Genomic DNA, 14,654 nt, shown 5'->3' with positions numbered 1-14,654 from the left:
AGCTCAGGCTGGGGGCGCTGAAGAGCAGGAACTGCAGAGCCGAGAGGAAGGTGGAGCAGGTCTGGGACACACCGTAGTGGGAAGGACAGGCAGGCAGACAGATAGATAGACACACACACACAGGTCTTCAGATGTATTTGTGATGGAGTAACACCATATTTAACACCAACATGCTTAAATCTCAAAAAGGCAATTTGTTTTTTCTTGCAGTTTATAATCTGTTTCTTGTAACAAACTAAGTTGTAGCTCAATTCTGAGTAAAGATGGATGCAGTACATTACAGTTTGACACAACAAACAGCATGTTCAAAGTGAGACTTTCCCCAGATGTGTATGACAGTTATAAGATGAATATAGAGGAATAAAAGACAAACTGTAGTTTCATTTTGCTCTCTCACTCTGCATGGTTCGACCTCGATTCCATTATGTGAAAGTTTCAGGTTTTATTGTCACAAGTGTGCAGAAGAACACAGTGAAATTCTTATGCCACAGTTACAGGGAAGGGGACAGGTGGGGAGGGGGGGGGTTGAGCAGTGTGACAAATAGCAGTGTGCTGCAGGAGAAGTATGAGAATGAGCAAACAAGTAATAAGTGCAATGGGGATGCAAACTGGCTACAGTATAATAAATGCTAATAAAGTGCAGAAGTGGAATTTGAACAATGTGCAGTACAATGCAGTGGGGAGGGGGGCAGATGCAGGCCACTGTCTTGGGTAGAGAAGCTGTCCCTGAAACAGGTGGGGGGGGGGGGGGGGGTGATGCACCGGTAGCGTTTTCCAGAGGACAGGAGTGTTAAGGGGGTGTGAGCTGGGTGGCTGATGTCCCAGATGATGGATCCCCTTCTGTCAGTCTCACTGGACGCCAAATGCCAGAGTGGCTGATCGGCAGGATCCATGAGACACATAGACACATATATGCAGCTGAGAGTAAGCTTGGGGGGTCACAGCACAGGGTCAGGCAGTGTGCAGTGTGCAGTGCCCCTGGAGCAAGGATACTTTACTCACCATTTGCACAAGTCTGAGTACAGGATCACTGGAATCCCTTAGTCTCCACATATCCCACCTTGCTCTGTTTGGGACACAAACGCAGATCAAAGCTTAGAGTACGAACGCAGGGTCAGTCATTTATTTTGGGGGGTTAAGGACCTAACAGAGATGCCAGTAAGTTGTCGAGGATTCGATATAACGACCTTCTGTTCACTGATACAACCTCTGTATATTTGTAACACACAGTGTTGGAACAATTTTTGAATTCAATCTTTATCCTTTGATACTGTAAGTTGGTAATAATAAAAAATCCTTTATTGTCCCCATGGGGAAATTCTTTTTACGCCTCCCTCAACTTGCTCTTTGTAGAGTAAGTTGTCCGTGAAGGGCAGCCCAGGGAGCTGGGGGTTAAGGGCCTTGCTCAAGGACCTGCAGACAGGCTGAGGCTGGGTTTGAACCGGCGACCTTCTGATTGCAGGCTTAGCCCACTGAATAGACAAAATATTGCCTCCTTTGTATATATAATTGCGCCTAAATGTAATCTGTCTTTCGAAATGCCTGTATATTGCTATATCTTGGATAGGTCCTGAACCTTATTTAAATATTGATTAATTTGTCATACTGGGGAGGGGCATGTTTTTCTGGCGGAGGGGGATACAGTTTTTGGACCATAATTGACGATCGCTTAGAAGTTTGTGTAAGTACCTTTTTCAAGGAGGGATCCACGCTTCCAAAGATCTCAGAATCGAAAGTAGCCACTCGGTAAATTTAAAACAGCTTGGGTAAGACAGTTAACGCAAACCGTATCGCTTATAGCCTATAAATACGGGTATAATGAATAAGTTTGTTTGTAAAGGAGTTAATACTGGGGGGTATTCCAGAAAGCTTGGTTAACTTACCATTTGGTAAATCTTAACCTCTGGGTTGATATACCCCAAACCCGCATACCATGAGTATGTCGGTTCCAAAACACCTGAGAAGAGTAAATTAAATCAACCTCCTATTGCTTACCCAGAGTTAATGCGTGTGCACCGTGCATACATAAAGACGTTTTCAATTGATCGCCGATTTCACGAGTCAGAATGGAAAATCAAAGTGAAAAAAAGAGAGCGGCATACTTCACAGAGGCGGAGTTGGAAGTTTTAATGCACGCATATGAGGAATTCGAGCCAATAATAATGAAAAAAGCAATACGGCTGCATCGGCTAAAGAAAGAGTTGGCTTGGCAAAAAATAACGGACAGAGTAAATGCGTGTGTATTAAATTGCAAATTTGACATCGCCTCCCCTTTTATTATAATGCAAAATAATTAAACACATAACCCTTCCGCATCCTTTTTACTGTTAAATCACTATGAAAGCATTTACTTTTCCTGCCATTCATTTCTTTAGGTTAAAATAACAATGTGTATCGACTAGGAATATATGGTTTCTTATTTAATAAGGTGTAATCCTTCTGGAGACAGAAGAACTTTGAGCCAAGTCAAAATGAAACACAAAAACATTCTGCAAAAAGGTAATTGATTACACGATCACTTAACTATTTATTAAACACGATTTAGTATATTCTTTCTGTCATGTAGCTAATAGAAAAAAGGCTGAAGCCCGTCTAACTGGCGGGAGCCCACCACCACCTCCCCTCACCCCATCTGAGGGCAACCAGTGGTAACCAGCATTGTACTGTCCTGTAATGATTACCTATAGTTAGTGGAAAAAAGTAATGAGTTTGATGATTTTAACAAGGCAAAAAATTAAGGATACAAAATCAAGTTACCTGCACATTGATACTATGAATAGATTTCCTCCGCTATCTCGCTGTACTTGTATAGTGACAATAAAGACATCTATCTATCTATCTATTAGGGGTGGAGCCGAACCCGAATACGGTATTCGGAAAAGCACAAATAATGTGTTTTTTACGAATACTTATTTCGAACAAATACTTTAAAAAATATTTGTATTCGGGAACAAGAAAAACTTTATATCAAAAAGCTGCGTTTCCTCTTGAGACCGCAGTGCATGCCCGGATGAGTGAGTGAGTGAGTGAGTGAGTTCAGGAGTCGGGGGGGGGGGAGAGTAAGAGAGGTGACTGACACAGGCTGCTCCACACAGCAACAGAGAAGGCTCGGCTGAGCGAAAAAAGACTTAACTGTATCACTGTTTTTGTTGAATAGATTTTTGTACCTTAACTGGGTTCCGGAGGCAGTTTATAACTTTCGGGAAGCGGAGTTTGATCGGGAGATTATTCCATTACGCTGCATTATTGACGTCTGCAGTCAGGTGCTCTCATGTTCGCTCTGTTTACGTAGCTCTGTTAGCTCGGTAATTTAGACAATAGGCTGTTGACAGAGTAACGTTAACGTTTGGTTAAAAAGGTTAAAACAATGCTTGTGTAGTTGTGTCGAATTGGATGCACTTGTAGGAGTTATATGGTACGTTTAAGTTACTCTGTCTACTGCATATCCATAATTATTATAATGGATATAATTAAAGAATACTTACACTATAACGTAAATTAGAAGTGCAACGCAAAAAAACTGGATTTTTACGCCTATTTTGAATTTTACTCGAATACGAATACAAATACAAATACTTTTCCCCCCTCAACAAATACAAATACAGATACAAATACCGGCTGCTTTGCACACCCCTACTATCTATCTATCTGTCTATCTATCTATTAACATAGTCTCCCTCATTTATTGAAGGAGCTTTAATAGGAATGTAGGTGCCATCAATGCACCCAATTATGAATGAATGAATGAATGCCTTTTATTGTCACTATACATGTATTACATGTATTCCAAATTACATTTGGAAACCCTGAAATAGAAAGTCATATAGGGAAGTATCAAGTGTGTGTGTGTGCAGGATGAATACATGTAGGCTATAGATATAAATAGTATGACTATATATTAAATATGAATCATAGATTTTACTACAAAGGACAAACCTACCACTCTGTGGAATTCCTCTTTAATAACACGCAGAGCTTTATGGACAGGGAACTGTATAAACGTGTGTAAGAAGCGTTAAGTACCAGACATACTGTGCGAACGGCTCTACACACAGTTGCCTTTCCTATATGCTCTGCGTCGCCCATATTGTACAAAAAATGCCCTGACGCAAAAAACCGAAGTGCAGAATGTTTTCTGTGCTAAGCGCAGACCTGCAGTTTGGGTTTGTGACATTTGCAATATGCGGTTTCAAGAGATGTTAAGTAAATTAACGATTCTCTCCCGGCGAAAAAAACCTTGTATAATTTGTGCCTCCATGTCCACAGGATCGTCATCAAAAGGGCACGCCATGCTCAGTAACCTTCTGCAACAAACTGACCCTGGAACATAACCTGCTCAGTAGCAGGTTATCTTCAGAGAGTAAGCTGCTATGGTTACGTACATACCCAGAAAGTTAACCTCCGTTTTTGGAACCAAAAGTTGAGGTTATCCACTAACTTACCCTTAAACTTACCCGGGTATGTCACATAACCTGCTTTCTGGAATACCCCCCTGGAATACCCCCCTGGGGGTGAGGGTAAAATGCGGACCGTTCACAAACAGCGGATTCCGTGTTTATAAACAGACGTGTCGCAAAAGACGCACGCCGCGTAGACAGATCACGTGGCATAGAAAGAAACCCATACGACGTTACCTAATCACGGGGTGCGTTCGAGGTGTGTCTGCAGCTGACGTGACGTGGAGCGCGATCTGCCCTCGGCTGCAGGGGTGGAGTATACGCTGGATGTAAACAAAGGGGTATTCGAGGAGCTCAGGAAGGCGCAGCAGCTGCGCGTTCAGCCAGTGCAATTTTGTCATCCATATTACAGAGTACAATACGATTGTCCGAAATCCTTATTGTTGTTAATGTTTAACAATTATTGAATTGTTGGTTGTTTTTTTTTGTTTTTTAATGTTCTATATATCATGTTGAGCATTTTCTAGTCACGGATAATTTGGATTTGGACGTCCAGCTACCATGAACGTCACAGTTTGTGGGTGCCTGTTCTTGATAAATAAAATAAATCATAATAATAAATAAAAATGTTTCTTTCACCAAAAAAAGTGTATTCTGACGTATTTTTGTAGATTTCATATCGAAACACTATCGAACTGTATCTTTGTGTTGTCTGGTTTCATTTTCTCATATAATTAGTAAGGCTACTGTACACCTTGCAAACACTCATGTGAAATATCGACACTATTATAGAAACGTCACATTGGTTGGCACTGTACAAGTCATTATATCATAATTAATACAAGAAAGAAAAAGAAAATTGCAAAGCATCTGTTACATTTAAACATGGAAGTAGCATGTAGAAATAAGTCCCCCAGGCTTGGCATGTAGTAGTGGAAAAGGTTAAATTTTATGAAAACATTTAAAAGTGTTTGTGGCAGGATTTGTAATTATCCATTTTGTCCTATACACTGTAACAATAGGGAAGCTGCCCTGCATAATCTAAAAGTCCACAGAAGTGGCATGTAGAAATGAGGCCCCAGAACATGTGATATATTGCCAGGAAGGTCGGAATTTGTACTTTACGAAAATTCAACATTGAAGATTCAAGATTCAAAAGGTTTATTCATCACGTACACAGTTGTACACATACAACATGTAGTGGAATGTAACCCTGGTCACTCTGAGCAGCTGTGCATGATAAGAGAGTAACAAAATATAGAAAAAATAAGAAAAAAAATAAAATAAAAAATATATGAAATTTTCAGCTGTACATAATCTATACATAAGTGATAGGTAAGAGGTATATAAGTGCAATGTGGAAGAGGCCTGAGGTATGTGCCAATGATTTGGACAGGGTGAAGCAGCACCTAGAGGCATTGAGTATTGTCCTGATTTAGGAGCATTATGACCTGGGGGAAAAAGCTGTTCCTTAACCTTTCCGTTCTGTGGTGCGTTTCCCAAAACCATAGTTCGAAGGAACGTTCGCAAACACTGTCCTTAAGTTGCGTATTTCAAACAACTCACGAGCTGTAGTTAGAAGCTTAGTCCTGGGTAAATACGTCAGCGATGGTGGAAAATGCATTCTAAGAAGGGTATACAGTCACCGTGTAAGTAAAAAATTGTATAATCTTTCATAACTAATAGAGAATAATTTAGCTCTACGAAGTTGTCGGAAAATGTTTGAAACGTAATTGTTGTGTGGGTCTCTGGTCATAAGTATGGTAACTGTCGGTAGTGAGCAATAGGGACACCTTGCTGGGTGATGCGGGAAGAATCCTCTGTGTGACCCATCTGTACGTTGACGTCAAACTTCAACTCACCAGTGGCACTTGCACTCTCATCTAGCACATATTGTATGTTCTAGTCACTCTTTGGCTTCTTCTCATGTTTAGAAACATGTGTGAACAGTTTTGAGTCATTGTGTTTAAATGATGACTACTGTATGGTGGCTGTGCTGAACTTCTGCAGCCTGTGTTTTCTATTTTGCATCAAAGTTCACCACAGTGCAAAATGTGTTTTGATGAATGGGAATGTGTTTAGAGTTTTGCTCAAATCTGCAAATTGTGTTTAAAGTTTCACCAAAAGAGTGATTGATTCAATAAATGAGTTTTGGCAATTGGAAGTTTTGTTCCAAGAATGAGGTTTAGTCTTTTAGCAATTCAGAAAAACTGTAACAGAAACATAAGGCAAGGTAAACTTTAACTTACCAAAGCTCTTTGCGGCGGTCAAACTAGATGTGTCCAGTTTATACAGATACTGCACAGTTAGGGGTAAAAGGCTGTTATGGGCAGGGTTAATCAATTGTACAGTTGTGCTTAAAATGGGGTATAAAATCCTTCAAATACTACAAAAGTTATGTAAGACAACTTTTGTTTTTTTAAGTTTTAGACTTAACAGGTTTTAAAGAATTTTGTATTATATTATATTATATTTTATTATATTATATTAACATGACTATAGCGAATGTCTGTCAGCCCCTTTTGACAGAAGGGCCTTTTAGCTATTTTTTCACAGAATCTGAGCTGGAAAAGTCAGAATGCTATGCCAAGAGTACAACTAATTTGAGATAATGCAAAAAACAGTGTGTGTGAAGTCATTTGAAGACTGAATTGTGTTACAGTGGGAAAAAAAACCACAACAGCACAATAAAGGGCAAGTGACTCAGGCAAAGTCAGTCAGAAGGGTGTGTGAACATGATTGGCAAACTGGGTGATAAGTATAATGATGAATGCCTGCTCACCAGTAAGTTCATGCTTATTTCCATACAGTATCTCTTGAGGAGGCCTGCCAATGGTGTGGACAGTTTCAAAATGAAGATGGTGACTGGGTGAGGAAATTAATGTAGTCATTTCATAGATGGGAAAATATGGCTACTTGTCCTATACTGTATGTTGTTAATCCCACTGTAGATACTCTGTGATGGATGCCAGAGATGGCAACACCGTGTCTGTACTGGCATGACCAAGAGCCAATTCAAACACATAACAAATGTTAAACGGTATTGCACAGCTTGTGAAGAGAAGGGTTCGTTATAAAAACGCTGCCACCCTACAGTTGTATGCAAAAGTCTGGAACCGCTTGTTAATTTAGCATTTTTTCCAACTTTTGACCTTTTATTTTTAACCCCTTCGTTGAGCCAATGCATTTATTTGAAAACAGTGTTACAGGGGACACAGTTGGCTATTAAAATCAAGCTTTTATTCTAGCTTGGCTTTACTTTTCTGAGTTTGTTAAAGTTCCCATGTCAGTCGTCTTTTTGAGTAATTTGCGTAATGTACTTCTCTCGCCAAAGTTGCAAAATAAATGAGTAATACTATATAGTAGAACAGACATGCGTCAAGCTTTCTTCATGTTCCTGTAGGTGGCCTTGAAAAAGGGCATTTTGTGTCTCATTGATGGCTCAGTATCTGGTGGGCCACACTTTGTTCTTCATCACCTGCCTGCACCATGTTGGCATTGAGTGAACCAGTTTGATGAGGTGATCATGGCTGATAACATGATTCCAGGCTGCAATGAGTGACTCAGTCAACTCATGTTCTGATTTTGGATGTCTCTTGGATATCTCCAAAGCCACTTTGTGCCACAAGTTCTCAATCGGATTCAGATCGGGAGATTGGGCAAGCCAGTCAATTGATCGATGTTGTTCTGATGCTTCCAGTTGATCACCTGTTTGGTGCAATGGCACGGTGCATTGTCAGCTTGGAACAGGAACCGGCCTTTAAACAGCTGCTGCACTGATGGCACCATACACTTTTGCAGTACTGTGATGTACTTGGTCCCACTGACCATGCCGTCAACGATGTGCAGACGTTCGACGCCACTGGCAGCCATGCAGCCCCAGACCATGACCTTCAAAGGATGCTTCACAATGAGATTGAGTCACTCAGGCTTGAACTCCTCTCCAGGAAACCTCCTCACGTAGGTGTCTGCCTGGCTACCAAACAGGCAGAAAGTGCTTTCATCGCTGAAAAGCACCTTTTCCCACCGTTTCACATGTCTAGCGTGAGTTCTTCTGTGTCCAGTCAATCCGGTTGCACCTTTGGACATCAGTCATCAGTGGCTTGTTGCGTGCCTTGCAACTCTGCAGACCAAACTGCGGGAACTGGCAACAAACTGTTGATGAGGTGACACTGACATGACAGCTGTCTGACCACTCACGCAGTAGCTGAGGTGAGGTGATTGCTCAATGGAATGTGTCAAAGTGCGTGATCCTAGCATGATTTTGATGCATGTGGATGACCAGACCGAGGCATGTCTGCCACCAAACTCGCGTTCTTCTCATGTACAATCTTTACAAGTGCTCTGTGACTGCAGCCGACTTTGTTAGTAATCTGGCAGCATGAAAATCCATGAAAATTTGTTGTTCCAAGGAATATTTCTTAAATAATAGTTTATTTTCATTTTTAATTCTTCATTCTGCAAATGCAGATTTGTTTGTTTAATAAATGGTGTTGTTCACAAATCTACAAAAAGTCATTTGAGAACATGGCAATTCACTACTTTTCATGGTTCAAGGGCCCATAAACATGCACTTATCTAGTTGAAACTGGATTTGAACCAGCAACCTCTGGATTACAAGCCCACATACTTAGACTACTGAGCTATACACTTACACTGAACTAGTCTAAGTTGTAACTTTTCAAGTGGAATGAATTGCAATGTACCTGACTATTATACTCATTAAGGTCAGTTCATTTACAGTTCCTACTTTCAAGAGCCAGCCAGCCAATCTAATTAATTTTTAAGTATTTCTCCTGTAATATGTAATACACGTTTAAGTTAATTTCCAGGTAAGCATTTCAGGCAAGGCAGTGCTCATTGACACAGATGTAGGATCACGCAGGCCCCACAGCCAGTATTTTATGGCCGCTGAGGGAGTGAGTCGGCCATGCCAAGATCTCCCTCCGTACCTCTTTGACCCAGGGCCCCTCTCCAGGAAGCCGAAGCCCGCATTCCAATGTTTATGGCCCTCAAACGGAGGACCCAGATAGTGGAAAGGGGGGGAGATCCTGCATCTCTCTGGAGTGGGACAAAGCTAAAATCATATGCCATCTATTGTGTATTTGATTGTGTGTTATCCTCACTATTATTTGGCATCATTACTGTAAACTTGGTGGATGTGTAGGTGTCAGTCACCATTGTCTTCTATTCCTCTTATGAATGTCCCATTGTATCTTCACCACTTGGACAATTATATACATATATATATACATATATATATATATATTAATATGCACAGATAGGTAAACACTGGGGTTATCCAACCACGTGCTCACACCTCTCTCAGAGAATAGGGGAAATGAGTTTAAGTGGTGTAACCAAGTAGGTAGAAATGTTTGAGCACATAGTTATTTAGTTAATAGAACTAAGGAAGGCCCCCACCCCTCACCAAAAGGGGGGGGGGAAGGGGTAGAAATGCGGTTGCTTATCTATGCCTTACAGTCGTAAATCAGAGATTTGCGCTCTTTTCCTGCCTCCCTTTGTCTGAAAGAGACTATGCAATAGGGGTGCACCGATTGCAGTTTTCTGGCCGATCAACGATCACCGATCCTTAGGCAACCTTACCTGCCGATCTCGATTTTTTTTTGCCGATCTTGTTTCTTTCATAACTAAAAGACAGTTACTTCAATGTTTCCATTTTTATTGAGTAAATTGATATGAATACTCACAAAACATGAGGTAGTGTCCTCAAATATAAACGAACATATAAATGAGCATTGCTGTTTGAACTACAAAATCATATTTTTTCTTCCAGACTTTAATTTCTCTAATTTTGTAAAAAATATATATATATATAGCTGTTATGACACACTTGTCCAAAAAATAGGGAGGGAGGCAGCCTGCACTGCACCTCTCTCGGGAATGGGAGAAAAGGCTGATTTAACCCTCTGGGGCCTAGGGGTAGGAAACACACTTTCACTGACTGGGGCATGATCACACATTTCATCACACTTAATTCATGGCAAATAAATTATTTCTTATATATTTGTTTTGCCATTACACTCATCTTTATTTTAATATATATTGTAAATATGTCAGATTTTTGTTAAGTTTGAAATTTGACATCAAAGTATAGACATTGCAAAATGCAGTTTGGAACACTTGCAGAAACATTATAAAAGTACATAGTAAGCAATGCTGGCAGTTTGTTTTGATCCCAGATATCTGATCACCAAAGTCTTGGCTACATGAAGATGACTAAATGGTGTAGATGCAACATTAATTTGGATAAATAAATAAGAAAAACCTAACTCATGTAACTATTTCTGGCTCCTTTCATTGAATATGTAGCAACTTTCATGTGTATGAATGAGCCATTGTCACCTGGCCACGTCCCCAACCCCCTTTTATGGCGCTGAAGGGGATGTATCTGGATCGCGTTTCACCGTTGCGCTGTTAATCAAATTACCATGCGAATGCGATTTGAATACGCGCTAATGCGGCTATTTAGAAAGTGAATAGCGATCTTCGGGTGAGAGCGGTACTACACGCCCCCGATGTAGGTAAAACAAAGTAAGATGACATGGTTTACTTTTTTGCCGATTTAACCTAATTTTTAAAACTTTAATACTTCCGACAAAGGACGTTTTGAAAAGAAGACAGATTACGGATTTAGCCAGCGTTTTTTTCATGATTATACATTAAGTTTTCAGCGAGATATTTATAAACTGAAATAGACGCGAAAAGTACGCGATGTCGTCGACGACATACTCGACCCCAAAGAGTTAAAAGCATATAACTAAGATCGGTGGATCTCATGGGAATATGGTCGATTTCTGATCCCCTCAAATTAACGTGATCGAGGCCGATCGATCGGTGCACCCCTACTATGCAATGTATGTGAAAACTTGTGTACTGAACCCCTTTTTAATAGCCCGATTTGCTACATTTTATAATTTGGCAATGTATAATCAACCCTGTTCTTTTACTGAAGTAAAGAAAGTTACCCAAGCCATCCTTAATTAGGACACACTGTATGCAATGGGGTACAGCTTCAGTAAAATATACCTGAACTTGTCACAGCTGTGAGATATGCCACCTAGCCATGTATTCTGTACATTGATGGCAATAATAAGCATGCACCTCATAAGAGGAATTATAAATTAATCAATGAAAATTAGCAAAGGTTTGGATCAAAGGTGGAATATCATGTTTGGTATCAATGTCATCCTAAATTATGTCCGAATGTGAATCCGGGGACGGATTACTACACAATTGAACCTATCCAAAGCTAAATTACTGAATTAAAATCAGCACAAAATTTGGCCAAAGACCACCATAAATCTATGGTGCCATTCGGGGAGCCTGCAACCGGCCCTTCGGATCCAGGTACCAATTCTCATTGGGTATGAGTCGGACCCGGGGTCATGAATATTCATGGAGCCCACGGGGCATAAAAACCTCACACCCGGAGAAAAAAAGAAGTCATCGAAAAAGGAGAAGAAAACGCGAAGCCTCCAATCCAAGACTGCGGGAGAAACTACGCGCGGAGAAGATTAAATCTACCATCGAAACTACGAAGCCTCTCCGCCGCGAGTTTCAACAAAAGATAAAGCTGATCCCCGCTGCAATCACGTAAACTCACCGTCAACTCTCTCATAGGCAACTAGTACCGGCTGATTTACACTGAAATCTGGGTTGCCTGTTTAGATCCTAGGCTTGCCGTTGCAGAACAGTATTTAATCAAAGCTGATCACTGTTTCCTACTGTAAATCCATTTTCCGTAATTTCGTTATTGTGTTTGTATGTATTATGTTATGTTTAATGTTTGTCCTGTTTTAGTGTAGTATTAGAATAAACGCATGCTGTTCACATTTTAAATCTCCCTCTCTGTGCTTACAATAAGTCACTTTATTGGTCTGAATCCCGTTACTGAGCTTTGAAGTCCCACTCGCGTCCTCAAGTATCGCGAGACTCTCTCTTTGGCCAAGAGCTGAGTCGCTAGGTTACAGAGAGAAGCTAACCCGGTGGACGGGCAGCTATCTTAGACTGAGTAGTGATACCAATGAATGAATTCCATTCACATTCTGGACTTAAATCATCCAGCTCTTTACCAAGTGGGACTAATATAAAGACTGTGATATCGGAACAACAACTCAAACCTAATATTCCCGATTTAATTGTGGATGAATTAATCATTAATTAATTCATAATCAATTCCCCTGAACATTGGTGGAAAACCACCCCCATTTGAGCTGTTCAATTCCTACACAGATTATAAAGTTTGTTTCACTCTGCAGCTCCTGGACCTGCCCACTCTCCTGAAGACCAATAGCTCTGATGTATATTTGCATAGCATGACAGGGTACTGCCTTTGTTTTAACCTTTCACCATGATGGTGTTGAATAGGGCAACAGTATAAATACCCCAGAGACTTTAAGTAGTGACTGGATTTCCAACAGTGGGTCCTAGTAGGATCTACTGGTTTATGTTCCATTGGGGGCACTTGTGTGGTGTCTTGAAAAATGTATGTCCATGGAATAATGAAAAAAAAGGGGTTTTCTCAATGCTTGTTTTCCTGCTGCATCCTTATAACAAGAACATCTCAGGCACAATAACTATGCGCGGTTTATTTCTAGCAGCTGGAGTGATAATTTAGCCACTTACCACCCAATTTCCCTGTACATTAAACCTCCTCACCAGGCTAGATGAAAATTAACATCACACCCAAAATAGAGCAACTGCTCAAGTACTTAATAGAGTAGGACTTGTCATGGCATTCACATAATTTAAACCAACAATAATTCCAATTGCTGACACAGATCCCTAGCCAAAAAACTATCACTCTGGGCCAACAAATAGGTACTACTACATGGAAGAGACTTATATCTGTGGCATTCCATTTTCAGTTGCGGTGGGTTTCTAAATTTGTGCTTCCAAAAATCAAGCCTAATAAAAAAAATTAAATATTAAATGAGCAGATTGATTTGATTTGTCCTTCTATCCCACCTTGTGATCTAAAAAGCAATGAGGCTGCCACACATAATATCAGCTCTATGGAAATACAGTCCCATAGCCACTACGGGAGCTCTCACCTTCTTTCACAATTGTATTGTGCAGTCTAACAAATGGCCCTTAAGCCATGAACAGTAGTGAATGTAGTGAATTACTATGTTCTCACATTACTTTTTGTAGTTTTGTGAACAACACCATTTATTAAACAAATAAATATGCATTGGCAGAATGAAGAATTACAAATGAAAATAAATTTTTCAAAGAAATATTCCTTGGAACAACAAATTTTCATGGATTTTCATGCTGCCAGATTACTAACATAGTCGGCTGCAGTCACAGAGCAGTTGTAAAGATTCTACAAAAGAAGAAAGCGAGTTTGGTGGCAGACACGCCTCGGTCTGGTCATCCACATGCATCAACATCATGCTAGGATCATGCACGTTGACGCATTCCATTGAGCAATCGCAAGTTGACCTCACCTCAGCTACTGCGTGAGTGGTCAGACAGCTGCCATGTCAGTGTCACCTCATCAACAGTTTTGTCTGCGGGGTTGCAAGACACGCAACAAGCCACTGATGACTGATGTCCAAAGGTGCAACCGGATTGACTGGACACGGAAGAAGTCACGCTGGACATGTGAAACGTGGGAAAAGGTGCTTTTCGGCAATGAAAGCACTTTCTGCCTGTTTGGTAGCCAGGCAGACACCTATGTGAGGAGGTTTCCTGGAGAGGAGTTCAAGCCTGAGTGCCTCAACCTCACTGTGAAGCATCCTTTGAAGGTCATGGTCTTGGGCTGCATGGCTGCCAGTGGCGTCGAACGTCTGCACATCGTTGACGGCATGGTCAGTGGGACCAAGTACATCACAGTACTGCAAAAGTGTATGGTGCCGTCAGTGCAGCAGCTGTTTACAAGCTGGTTCCTGTCCCAAGATGACAATGCACCGTGCCATTGCTCCAAACAGGTGATCATCTGGAAGCGTCAGAACAACATCGATCAATTGACTGGCTTGCCCAATCTCCCGATCTGAATCCGATTGAGAACTTGTGGCACAAGGTGGCTTTGGAGATATCCAAGAGACATCCAAAATCAAAACATGAGTTGATTGAGTCACTCAATGCAGCCTGGAATCATGTTATCAGCCATGATCACCTCATCAAACTGGTTCACTCAATGCCGACACGGTGCAGGCAGGTGATGAAGAACAAAGTGTGGCCCACCAGATACTGAGCCATCACTGAGACACAAAAAGTCCTTTTTCA

This window comes from Paramormyrops kingsleyae, chromosome 12, assembly GCF_048594095.1.
Source record: "Paramormyrops kingsleyae isolate MSU_618 chromosome 12, PKINGS_0.4, whole genome shotgun sequence".
Classification (NCBI taxonomy): Eukaryota; Metazoa; Chordata; class Actinopteri; order Osteoglossiformes; family Mormyridae; genus Paramormyrops; species Paramormyrops kingsleyae.
This window is presented reverse-complemented; position numbering follows the sequence as displayed.